Source organism: Coregonus lavaretus, assembly GCF_964263955.1.
Source record: "Coregonus lavaretus genome assembly, contig: HAP1_SCAFFOLD_5109, whole genome shotgun sequence".
NCBI lineage: Eukaryota > Metazoa > Chordata > Actinopteri > Salmoniformes > Salmonidae > Coregonus > Coregonus lavaretus.
The window spans coordinates 27,501-38,123 of record NW_028167125.1 but is presented as its reverse complement, the minus strand read 5'-3'; the positions used below and the strand labels follow the sequence as shown (position 1 = coordinate 38,123).

Genomic DNA, 10,623 nt, shown 5'->3' with positions numbered 1-10,623 from the left:
CTGGGGCTCAGTGGGGTTCTTCTAGTCTGGGGGGTCCTTAGTTCCCAGTCCCAACCAGAGGTTGCAGGCTCTAAATGACAAGTTCAATCAAAGCTGTCGTGTGGCAGAACGAGGCCTGGCGCAGTTAGGCTGTGTGTACACTATAAGTCTGGTCTGACTGTGTTCATGTTGGATTATCAGCTGTTCACCTGAGATTTTCAGATGTTTACCTGAGATTTTCAGATGTTTACCCGAGATTGACAGATGTATACCTGAGATTACTATTAGAGAAACCCAATAGCATCTCCTCTGAAGTAGGATCCATCTGGATCAGTGGGTAATCCTCTGGGATTTAACCCTAAATTAGAGGTGGGTTCGGTTCAAAACTAGTCTGGAGCCATTCCATAGTGGGACTGTACATTTGACAGTTATGACTGCAAATGCTTCAGCAATAATACAATAAATTGTCTTTACCTTTCATTCAGTGGAGAGAAAGAGAGAAAAATAGGTAGAGGTAGAGAGAGAGCTAGAGAGAGAGCTGTAGAGAGGTAGAGGGAGCTGTAGAGAGGTAGAGAGAGAGCTGTAGAGAGGTAGAGAGAGCTGTAGAGAGGTAGAGAGAGCTGTAGAGAGGTAGAGAGAGAGCTGTAGAGAGGTAGAGAGAGCTGTAGAGAGGTAGAGAGAGCTGTAGAGAGGTAGAGAGAGAGCTGTAGAGAGAGAGCTGTAGAGAGGTAGAGAGAGCTGTAGAGAGGTAGAGAGAGAGCTGTAGAGAGGTAGAGAGAGCTGTAGAGAGGTAGAGAGAGAGCTGTAGAGAGGTAGAGAGAGAGCTGTAGAGAGGTAGAGAGAGAGCTGTAGAGAGGTAGAGAGAGCTGTAGAGAGGTAGAGAGAGAGCTGTAGAGAGGTAGAGAGAGCTGTAGAGAGGTAGAGAGAGCTGTAGAGAGGTAGAGAGAGCTGTAGAGAGAGAGCTGTAGAGAGAGAGCTGTAGAGAGGTAGAGAGAGCTGTAGAGAGGTAGAGAGAGAGCTGTAGAGAGAGAGCTGTAGAGAGGTAGAGAGAGCTGTAGAGGTAGAGAGAGAGCTGTAGAGAGGTAGAGAGAGCTGTAGAGAGGTAGAGAGAGCTGTAGAGAGGTAGAGAGAGCTGTAGAGAGGTAGAGAGAGAGCTGTAGAGAGGTAGAGGGAGCTGTAGAGAGGTAGAGAGAGAGCTGTAGAGAGGTAGAGGGAGCTGTAGAGAGGTAGAGAGAGAGCTGTAGAGAGGTAGAGAGAGAGCTGTAGAGAGGTAGAGAGAGAGCTGTAGAGAGGTAGAGAGAGGGGGGTAGAGAGGTAGAGAGAGAGCTGTAGAGAGGTAGAGAGAGCTGTAGAGAGGTAGAGAGAGCTGTAGAGGTAGAGAGAGCTGTAGAGAGGTAGAGAGAGCTGTAGAGAGGTAGAGAGAGCTGTAGAGAGGTAGAGAGAGGGGGGTAGAGAGGTAGAGAGAGAGCTGTAGAGAGGTAGAGAGAGAGCTGTAGAGAGGTAGAGAGCTGTAGAGAGGTAGAGAGAGCTGTAGAGAGGTAGAGAGAGCTGTAGAGAGGTAGAGAGAGAGCTGTAGAGAGGTAGAGAGAGAGCTGTAGAGAGGTAGAGAGAGCTGTAGAGAGGTAGAGAGAGCTGTAGAGAGGTAGAGAGAGCTGTAGAGGTAGAGAGAGCTGTAGAGAGGTAGAGAGAGCTGTAGAGAGGTAGAGAGAGAGCTGTAGAGAGGTAGAGAGAGAGCTGTAGAGAGGTAGAGAGAGAGCTGTAGAGAGGTAGAGAGAGAGCTGTAGAGAGGTAGAGAGAGAGCTGTAGAGAGGTAGAGAGAGAGCTGTAGAGGTAGAGAGAGAGCTGTAGAGGTAGAGAGAGAGCTGTAGAGGTAGAGAGAGCTGTAGAGAGGTAGAGAGAGAGCTGTAGAGAGGTAGAGAGAGCTGTAGAGAGGTAGAGAGAGAGCTGTAGAGGTAGAGAGAGAGCTGTAGAGAGGTAGAGAGAGCTGTAGAGAGGTAGAGAGAGAGCTGTAGAGAGGTAGAGAGAGCTGTAGAGAGGTAGAGAGCTGTAGAGAGGTAGAGAGAGCTGTAGAGAGGTAGAGAGAGAGCTGTAGAGAGGTAGAGAGAGCTGTAGAGAGGTAGAGAGAGAGCTGTAGAGAGGTAGAGAGAGAGCTGTAGAGAGGTAGAGAGAGGGGGGTAGAGAGGTAGAGAGAGGGGGGTAGAGAGAGAGGGGGGTGTAGAGAGAGAGGGGGGTGTAGAGAGAGGGGGGTGTAGAGAGAGAGGGGGGTGTAGAGAGAGCGAGAGGTAGAGAGAGAGGGGGGTGTAGAGAGAGGGGGGTGTAGAGAGAGAGGGGGGTGTAGAGAGAGGGGGGTGTAGAGAGAGGGGTGTAGAGAGGGGGGTGTAGAGAGAGGGGGGTGTAGAGAGAGGGGGTGTAGAGAGAGAGAGGGGGGTGTAGAGAGAGAGGGGGGTGTAGAGAGAGAGGGGGGTGTAGAGAGAGCGAGAGGTAGAGAGAGAGGGGGGTGTAGAGAGAGAGGGGGGTGTAGAGAGAGGGGGTAGAGAGAGAGGGGGGTGTAGAGAGAGGGGGGTGTAGAGAGAGAGGGGGGTGTAGAGAGAGAGGGGGTAGAGAGAGGGGGGTGTAGAGAGAGGGGGGGGTGTAGAGAGAGCGAGAGGTAGAGAGAGGGGGTAGAGAGAGAGGGGGTAGAGAGAGAGGGGGATGTAGAGAGAGAGGGGGTAGAGAGAGGGGGGGGTGTAGAGAGAGGGGGGTAGAGAGAGAGGGGGTAGAGAGAGGGGGGTAGAGAGAGAGGGGGTAGAGAGAGGGGGGTAGAGAGAGAGGGGGTAGAGAGAGAGGGGGTAGAGAGAGAGGGGGTAGAGAGAGAGGGGGTAGAGAGAGGGGGGTAGAGAGAGAGGGGGTAGAGAGAGGGGGGTAGAGAGAGAGGGGGTAGAGAGAGAGGGGGTAGAGAGAGAGGGGGGTGTAGAGAGAGAGGGGGGTGTAGAGAGAGAGGGGGGTGTAGAGAGAGAGGGGGGTGTAGAGAGAGGGGGGTGTAGAGAGAGAGGGGGGTGTAGAGAGAGAGGGGGGTGTAGAGAGAGAGGGGGGTGTAGAGAGAGAGGGGGTAGAGAGAGGGGGGTGTAGAGAGAGGGGGGGGTGTAGAGAGAGGGGGGGGTGTAGAGAGAGAGCGAGAGGTAGAGAGAGGGGGTAGAGAGAGAGGGGGGTAGAGAGAGGGGGATGTAGAGAGAGAGGGGGTAGAGAGAGGGGGGTGTAGAGAGAGGGGGGTAGAGAGAGAGGGGGTAGAGAGAGAGGGGGTAGAGAGAGGGAGGGGGGTGTAGAGAGAGAGGGGGGTGTAGAGAGAGCGAGAGGTAGAGAGAGAGGGGGGTGTAGAGAGAGAGGGGGGTGTAGAGAGAGAGGGGGGTGTAGAGAGAGGGGGGTGTAGAGAGAGAGGGGGGTGTAGAGAGAGAGGGGGGTGTAGAGAGAGAGGGGGTAGAGAGAGGGGGGTGTAGAGAGAGGGGGGGGTGTAGAGAGAGGGGGGGGTGTAGAGAGAGAGCGAGAGGTAGAGAGAGGGGGTAGAGAGAGAGGGGGGTAGAGAGAGAGGGGGGTGTAGAGAGAGGGGGATGTAGAGAGAGAGGGGGTAGAGAGAGGGGGGTGTAGAGAGAGGGGGGTAGAGAGAGAGGGGGTAGAGAGAGGGGGGTAGAGAGAGGGGGGTAGAGAGAGAGGGGGTAGAGAGAGGGGGGTAGAGAGAGGGGGGTAGAGAGAGAGGGGGTAGAGAGAGGGGGGTAGAGAGAGAGGGGGTAGAGAGAGGGGGGTAGAGAGAGAGGGGGTAGAGAGAGAGGGGGTAGAGAGAGGGGGGTAGAGAGAGAGGGGGTAGAGAGAGGGGGGTTAGAGAGAGGGAGGGAAGAGAGAAGAGGGAATGGTTGAGAGTGAGAATGGACAGAACAAACACTGAATGGACAAGGTTCAAGATGAAAGTTCACTCATTTTATTAAAAAAATCAACATTTCATTTTGTTACAACAGCTTGGAGTAGTATTGAATGGCCTGTACATTTCCATTACACACTGGTTTACATGGAAAGTAGATCAATGTACAAAAAGTAGAGTTTAGTGGAAATCAAAAGACTAATTCTGACTAACCAAATGTTGGTTGCGCTGTATACATCCTTGCAAAGCACCATGGTATCAAAATGGATGAATGAGGAAAATGTTCAAAATGCCAATAAACCTCTTCTGTATTCCACCATCTTCATCTCAGAGCTCCAGAAACATGGAGGCTAAAGGGCTTTTTAGGATTTCTTTACCCCTTGGGCTAAGCCCCAAATGGCTCCCCGTTACGTAGTGCTCTATATAGGGAATAGGGTACCATTCTCTGGTCTAAAGTAGTGCACTATATAGGGAATAGGGTGCCATTCTCTGGTCTAAAGCAGTGCACTATATAGGGAATAGGGTGCCATTCTCTGGTCTAAAGTAGTGCACTATATAGGGAATAGGGTGCCATTCTCTGGTCTAAAGCAGTGCACTATATAGGGAATAGGGTGCCATTCTCTGGTCTAAAGTAGTGCACTATATAGGGAATAGGGTGCCATTCTCTGGTCTAAAGTAGTGCTCTATATAGGGAATAGGGTGCCATTCTCTGGTCTAAAGTAGTGCACTATATAGGGAATAGGGTGCCATTCTCTGGTCTAAAGTAGTGCACTATATAGGGAATAGGGTGCCATTCTCTGGTCTAAAGTAGTGCACTATATAGGGAATAGGGTGCCATTCTCTGGTCTAAAGTAGTGCACTATAGAGGGAACAGGGTGCCATTCTCTGGTCTAAAGTAGTGCACTATATAGGGAATAGGGTGCCATTCTCTGGTCTAAAGTAGTGCACTATATAGGGAATAGGGGTGCCATTTGGGACATCCTCAATAACAATAAGCATCTGTAACGTCAGAACAGCAACTTGCTTTAACCTTCTGACCAACACCTTCCATCACAATCTCTTGATGTAGCTGCATCACTTCCCTTATCTCACCAACAGCCTTTTTGTAAAACCAGCTATCATCAGAGGCCAATGCTGGTAGCCCAGAGAACAGATGACCTCAGATTGCTATCAATGTAATGCCCCAAGACAGGCTGGACCCGGACATCTCTACATCAGGAACCTTCCCCAGGACAGGCTGGACCCGGACATCTCTACATCAGGAACCTTCCCCAGGACAGGCTGGACCCGGACATCTCTACATCAGGAACCTTCCCCAGGACAGGCTGGACCCGGACATCTCTACATCAGGAACCTTCCCCAGGACAGGCTGACCCGGACATCTCTACATCAGGAACCTTCCCCAGGACAGGCTGGACCCGGACATCTCTACATCAGGAACCTTCCCCAGGACAGGCTGGACCCGGACATCTCTACATCAGGAACCTTCCCCAGGACAGGCTGACCCAGACATCTCTACATCAGGAACCTTCCCCAGGACAGGCTGGACCCAGACATCTCTACATCAGGAACCTTCCCCAGGACAGGCTGACCCGGACATCTCTACATCAGGAACCTTCCCCAGGACAGGCTGGACCCGGACATCTCTACATCAGGAACCTTCCCCAGGACAGGCTGACCCGGACATCTCTACATCAGGAACCTTCCCCAGGACAGGCTGGACCCGGACATCTCTACATCAGGAACCTTCCCCAGGACAGGCTGACCCGGACATCTCTACATCAGGAACCTTCCCCAGGACAGGCTGGACCCGGACATCTCTACATCAGGAACCTTCCCCAGGACAGGCTGACCCGGACATCTCTACATCAGGAACCTTCCCCAGGACAGGCTGACCCGGACATCTCTACATCAGGAACCTTCCCCAGGACAGGCTGACCCAGACATCTCTACATCAGGAACCTTCCCCAGGACAGGCTGACCCAGACATGTGTACATCAGGAACCTCTGACATCATAGCCTCCCTCCCTATAACCACCATGTGTTGCTCCATTATCTCCAGATCCATTAACTGTAGCACTAACCCTAGTCATTCACTACATCACCCTCTCCCTCCCTCCCTCCCTCGCTCAAACCTACTAACACATCCATCATCCCATCCATTTCAGCAGCATGTATCATGTTGTCTGTACCAGTAAGTATCATCAGAAGAACTGTAAAGTGCACTTAAGAGAATGAGAACATTTCCAACGATGCTGGTTGAATCAGACGAGGAGAAGACCGACAGGGACAGACAGGATACTGTCTCAGCTAGAGCCAGACAGGGACAGGGGACAGACAGGAGACTGTCTCAGCTAGAGACAGACAGGGACAGGGGACAGACAGGAGACTGTCTCAGCTAGAGACAGACAGGGACAGGGGACAGACAGGAGACTGTCTCAGCTAGAGACAGACAGGGACAGGGGACAGACAGGAGACTGTCTCAGCTAGAGACAGACAGGGACAGGGGACAGACAGGAGACTGTCTCAGCTAGAGACAGACAGGGACAGGGGACAGACAGGAGACTGTCTCAGCTAGAGACAGACAGGGACAGGGGACAGACAGGAGACTCTCAGCTAGAGACAGACAGGGACAGGGGACAGACAGGAGACTGTCTCAGCTAGAGACAGACAGGGACAGGGGACAGACAGGATACTGTCTCAGCTAGAGACATACAGGGACAGGGGACAGACAGGATAATGTCTCAGCTAGAGACAGACAGGGACAGGGGACAGACAGGATACTGTCTCAGCTAGAGACAGACAGGGACAGGGGACAGACAGGAGACTGTCTCAGCTAGAGACAGACAGGGACAGGGGACAGACAGGAGACTGTCTCAGCTAGAGACAGACAGGGACAGGGGACAGACAGGATAATGTCTCAGCTAGAGAAAGACAGGGACAGGGGACAGACAGGGACAGACAGGAGACTGTCTCAGCTAGAGAGACAGGGACAGGGGACAGACAGGAGACTCTCAGCTAGAGAGACGGGGACTAAGCAGAGACACTGTGGTTATAGAAGTCCTCTATACTGTCCATCTAGAAAGGGACATCAGGGAGGAGGGGGTCTGGAAACAAACATGAATGATTAGATTGGCCTTAGTGTGTCTGGGTCTGGACAGAAGGCGGCCATTTTGATTAAGATACATCGCTGTAACAAAAGCAGCAGAGAAGATGACAGAACCAGGACCCTGTAATGTCTTCTACAGTCCCAGATGAACAACAGACAGAACCAGGACCCTGTAATGTCTTCTACAGTCCCAGATGAACAGACAGACAGAACCAGGACCCTGTAATGTCTTCTACAGTCCCAGATGAACAACAGACAGAACCAGGACCCTGTAATGTCTTCTACAGTCCCAGATGAACAACAGACAGAACCAGGACCCTGTAATGTCTTCTACAGTCCCAGATGAACAGACAGACAGAACCAGGACCCTGTAATGTCTTCTACAGTCCCAGATGAACAGACAGAACCAGGACCCTGTAATGTCTTCTACAGTCCCAGATGAACAACAGATAGAACCAGGACCCTGTAATGTCTTCTACAGTCCCAGATGAACAACAGACAGAACCAGGACCCTGTAATGTCTTCTACAGTCCCAGATGAACAACAGACAGAACCAGGACCCTGTAATGTCTTCTACAGTCCCAGATGAACAACAGACAGAACCAGGACCCTGTAATGTCTTCTACAGTCCCAGATGAACAGACAGACAGAACCAGGACCCTGTAATGTCTTCTACAGTCCCAGATGAACAGACAGAACCAGGACCCTGTAATGTCTTCTACAGTCCCAGATGAACAACCGATAGAAACAGGACCCTGTAATGTCCTTCCAGTCTATATTGAAAATTGGCCTGCCCATTGGACGGAGGTTTTGAGGTATGTGTGAATGTTATGAGAAGAGGAGATGCCAGCTGTAGATTGTCCTCAGATTCAGCCTGGTGTGTCCCACAGCTCTGATTAGACAAACAGGGAAAGAAAAGACAACCCCGGTTTAAGAAGGATCCCTTTTCCCTGAGAGTCTTTTTAGTTTCTCTTGAAACAGTTCTCCAGACAGCACAGAGACAGGACAGAGACAGCGAAAGGACAGAGACAGCACAGAGACAGGACAGAGACAGCACAGAGACAGGACATTACTAAAGGCCTGTTGATCCATTAGAGGCATAAAGACTATAGAATGAGAGAGCCAGGACATTACTAAAGGCCTGTTGATCCATTAGAGGCATAAAGACTATAGAATGAGAGAGCCAGGACATTACTAAAGGCCTGTTGATCCATTAGAGGCATAAAGACTATAGAATGAGAGAGCCAGGACATTACTAAAGGCCTGTTGATCCATTAGAGGCATAAAGACTATAGAATGAGAGAGCCAGGACATTACTAAAGGCCTGTTGATCCATTAGAGGCATAAAGACTATAGAATGAGAGAGCCAGGACATTACTAAAGGCCTGTTGATCCATTAGAGGCATAAAGACTATAGAATGAGAGAGCCAGGACATTACTAAAGGCCTGTTGATCCATTAGAGGCATAAAGACTATAGAATGAGAGAGCCAGGACATTACTAAAGGCCTGTTGATCCATTAGAGGCATAAAGACTATAGAATGAGAGAGCCAGGACATTACTAAAGGCCTGTTGATCCATTAGAGGCATAAAGACTATAGAATGAGAGAGCCAGGACATTACTAAAGGCCTGTTGATCCATTACAGGCATAAAGACTATAGAATGAGAGAGCCAGGACATTACTAAAGGCCTGTTGATCCATTACAGGCATAAAGACTATAGAATGAGAGAGCCAGGACATTACATAAAGACTATAGAATGAGAGAGCTAGGACATTACATAAAGACTATAGAATGAGAGAGCCAGGACATTACATTAGAGGCATAAAGACTATAGAATGAGAGAGCCAGGACATTACATAAAGACTATAGAATGAGAGAGCCAGACATGTGGAACAACCGTAACCCTCAACTCCCTCTTTCCTGCATTCACTAAACAAGGCCGCAATCGCTCACATTAGTTGAAGGGCAAACTGCTTCAGACTGTACAGATTCTGATTTGGCACAACAGTGTGACCAATAGACAGAGACCTGTAGACAGAGACCTATAGACAGAGACCTACAGACATAACGAGGACAGGCCTCAGAACGAGGACAGGCCTCAGAACGAGGACAGGCCTCAGAACGAGGACAGGCCTCAGAACGAGGACAGGACTCAGGGATATGTTTGTCCCTTTGACTGATTCTGTCTAAGATTGTCGCCATACGTTTGGACTGACTGACACATCGTAGAAAAATAGAAAGAGGCATTTACTAAAAGACGGAATGACAAAGTACTGCAAGAATTTAATGAATAGATATACAATGATTTTTTTCTTTATAGCTTATAAATACGGTATATACACTATGTGGTACAAAAATATTAAAACACTTTGCAAAAAAACCCGAAATGATTTGAAGTTGAAGAACTGATCAGGTACAATAACCAGTCCTCTATGGAAAAGTTTGACCTGGGGGGGGGGGGGGACAGAGACAGACAGAGTTTACAGGTGAAAGATAGCGAGACCTCAGAAGGTAGGTTACAGCGTAAGATGGTTAACCATCCCCTCAGGAAGTAACAGGATAGATAACCATCCCCTCAGTAAGTAACAGATGTGTTCTGGGTCTGTCTCCTCCAGACAGGATAGATAACCATCCCCTCAGTAAGGAACAGATGTGTTCTGGGTCTGTCTCCTCCAGACAGGATAGATAACCATCCCCTCAGTAAGGAACAGATGTGTTCTGGGTCTGTCTCATTCAGACAGGATAGATAACCACCCCCTCAGTAAGGAACAGATGTGTTCTGGGTCTGTCTCATTCAGACAGGATAGATAACCATCCCCTCAGTAAGTAACAGATGTGTTCTGGGTCTGTCTCATTCAGACAGGATAGATAACCATCCCCTCAGTAAGGAACAGATGTGTTCTGGGTCTGTCTCATTCAGACAGGATAGATAACCATCCCCTCAGTAAGTAACAGATGTGTTCTGGGTCTGTCTCATTCAGACAGGATAAAGAGAATCCTCAGTTGCAGTCTGGCACTTAAAACCAAAAACATAAAAAAAATGATCAAATAACATCAAAATGACAGAACATAGATTTTGGTTGAATATTGTGCCCGATGTGACGTCATCAGATGGGAGGAGCCGTGTTGTGTGGATCTGTTCCCCCGTCACGCGACAGACAGCGTGACGACGACGTCTTTCTGGCCTTCTGTGAACCCTGACCCTGACCTCGACCTCTGTACCCCCACCCCTTCCTGGACCGGTCGGTCGGTCGGTCAGGAGTGTAGTGGTAGTGGTGCTGTGGCTGTGGGTCTCCAGGGGAACAGGAGTAGTGATGAGGGGACCTAGGGCCTGGGTCGGGTCAGAGGTCAGGTGACTCTGATAAGGAGGTTGTATAATATCTAGTACCTAGTTCAGGGTTCTTCAATTCCGGTCCTGGAGGGCCGAAACACTTCTGCTTCTTTATTTCTACCTGGTAGTTCATTGCACTCACCTGGTGTCCCAGGTCTGAATTAGCCCCTGATTAGAAGGAGAGGATGGAAAAACAGAGGTGTTTCGGGCCCTCCAGGACCGGAATTGAAGAACCCTGACCTAGTTGAAGCAGTACACACTGACAGACAGAAGGTCCTGGAAAACCAGGAAACCATAAAGGAGCTCAAATCAC

At 49.9% G+C, this 10,623-nt stretch overlaps 1 protein-coding gene and 1 long non-coding RNA gene across 2 annotated transcripts in view; one reads left to right on the top strand and one right to left on the bottom strand.

Annotated features, from left to right (window-relative positions):
• Positions 1-3,907: 3,907 nt before the first annotated feature.
• LOC311113853 lies at positions 3,908-6,363 on the top strand. The gene is made up of 3 exons (XR_014611050.1): positions 3,908-4,655; positions 4,831-5,801; positions 5,845-6,363. It is a non-coding gene; the product is annotated as an uncharacterized lncRNA (long non-coding RNA).
• A 2,879-nt stretch (positions 6,364-9,242) lies between these two features.
• Positions 9,243-10,623, bottom strand: part of LOC311113852 (low-density lipoprotein receptor-related protein 6-like) — a gene marked incomplete at its 5' end in the record, with an annotated part of 27,755 nt that continues 26,374 nt past the window's right edge. The window contains one exon of the mRNA XM_084189144.1: positions 9,243-10,623. This exon is cut by the window's right edge and continues 892 nt beyond it.